The following is a 2443-nucleotide window of genomic DNA, read 5'->3' as shown; positions in this document are numbered from 1 at the left end:
TTCCAACTTGGCCCCAGGTGTGTCTGTTAAAACACCGACGGAGACACCTCTCTTTTGATGCTTTATTACAATCAAGCAACAGGGCTTACACGGGCATGGGTAGCGCTGCTATGGCTGTGTTTGTATGTGGTAATAAAATAAAGCAAAATAACATTGTAAAGGCTACCATACACAATGCATTGGAATCATTTACATGCTAGTAGCCTAAATAATAACAATAAACCCGCTATTAATTACATTATATTAATGCAGTGTAGCTGTAGCATGTAAATAATGCATACACAAACTTGAGCAAGGGCGTTCAACAATCTCCATTAGATCACATCAACAGCCAGGTGTAGCCTAGCTAACAGATGAAGAACACAAACAACTATATCACTGGCTAACTAACTTTTTTACTAAATGTACCAGAACTACAGACCAATACAACAACAGGCTTAAATGAACTGACAACATCACTTATACGACTTACAGTTCTCAAAGACTCACACACAAGATCTCAACTGATTATCCTCCAGACAAATAGTCTCTTTTTCTTCTCTCACAATCACTCCCAATCATAGCTGATAGACAACCTATGGTACAAAACTAATGTAACGAGCCAATTTTGTAAAATGTAAGGAGTAGAAAAAACAGTGTTAAATGTAAGGAGTAAATGTAAACAGTCGCCAAAAAACTAAATAGTAAAGTAAAAATATCTGAAAAATCTACTTGAGTACAGTAACCAAGTATTTGTACTTCGTTACTTCCCATCTCTGGCAGTGGGAAATGGCTTCTATAATTAATTACCTCAAAATCTACCCTGGGTGTGTCACCATCCATCACAATGACTTGTTGAGACTGAGACTATTTGCCAAAGTGACACAGTTTCAAATAACAGGCCTCACCCACGTTAAAAGAACACAAATAATTAAAATGTTTCCTTTAACACACACACACACACACACACACACACACAAAGCAAATGATTGTCTACATTACAAAAGAAGGGGAGGGTGAAATGATCAAGGACAAGTCATGGCTAAGGTCAGACAAACCCACTGAGGGCTTTCAGTCAAAAATGTAATGTATTTGCAGCTCAATTATATTCTGACTAGACTTCCAGAAACCAGTTAGTAGCCTAGTTACTCCTGTGCTGAAATGAAAGATTCAATTGGTCGTTCAGTGAAACAACCACAGGATAAACATAAGACTTGTCATAAACAATGACAATAAAAAAAAAAAATTGTACACATAGAATAGCCAACAGGTAGGTTAGAACTGACATGTAGCTAAATCTCAGGGTAACACAGATACAGGAATCATGGTGTGAAACTACCTGCACAGGTTGTGGGCTATGTGTAGGGGGTGGACGGTGTCAATAATCCGTGTGTGACATGTATGAACCAACAACAGAAATTAAACAGTCTTGTTCGAAAATGGAAAATCTCTGTGGGTGTAGAGTTAGAAAGAAGTGAGCTTACCAGGACTCTGTGGCCCGCTACTTATCTATGCCTGAGACTCAGCTGCAGGCTACATTGGCAGCCCGCTACTACTAGCACACCTATCGACGGTCAAGATGCATTGTGGGTAATGTAGGCGCCAGTTTTTTGGGAATAAGAAATGACGATCTCTGGTTCTGGTGATTTGAATTTAATACACTAATATACATATATATATATTCGTGTATTGCTGTGTGTGTGTGTGTGTGTGTGTGTGTGTTAACCAGGGCAGCAGTTTTCAGTTGCAAAAGGGTTCTCCAATGTTTTTTTGTTTTTTTAAATTATATCAGATTAGTAAACAGAATGAGCCTTTGGAACATTGGATGAATGGTTGCTGATAATGGGCAATGTAGGCATTAAAGATCAGCCACCAGCTGGTATTCTATAATAGAGTGGTATGTATGGAAATTTGTAAGTGACCCCTCCCCAAACTTTTGAGTGTGTGTGTGTGTGTGTGTGTGTGTGTGTGTATATATATATATATATATATATATATATATATATATATATACATATACATGCCTCAGAATTATAAAACGTTATCAAACGTGGTGAAACCATTAGGTAAATGTGAATAAGGTCTTCATGCAGGCTAACGCAGAGAATAAGGACTAGCGCCATTTAACCACAGGGTGGCGGTATGGCACAACCTTAAAGGATGTGTCAGTTTTAACCCTTGTGTTGTCTTCCCTTCAAAATTGAAAATCCATACATTTTTACGTTTTTCTTACATTTTTGTCCCTTTTTTCAGCACTTAACACTTTTTTTTCAACGTTTGCCACTTTTTTGACGTTTTCAACACTATGTAACACTAACTTATTAACTTTAGTTTTACAGTTATTTTTAGAATTTATGGTCAATAAACCTCATTTATAGGAAATTATACCTAATTATTGAGTGAGAAAAGCCGAAATTAAGAATTCTTTAGACTAAAATTAAAGGAATGGATGTTGATGGATAAT

This window comes from Etheostoma spectabile, chromosome 2 (assembly GCF_008692095.1).
Source record: "Etheostoma spectabile isolate EspeVRDwgs_2016 chromosome 2, UIUC_Espe_1.0, whole genome shotgun sequence".
In the NCBI taxonomy this organism is placed as follows: domain Eukaryota; kingdom Metazoa; phylum Chordata; class Actinopteri; order Perciformes; family Percidae; genus Etheostoma; species Etheostoma spectabile.
Note: the sequence above shows the minus strand (reverse complement) of the source record.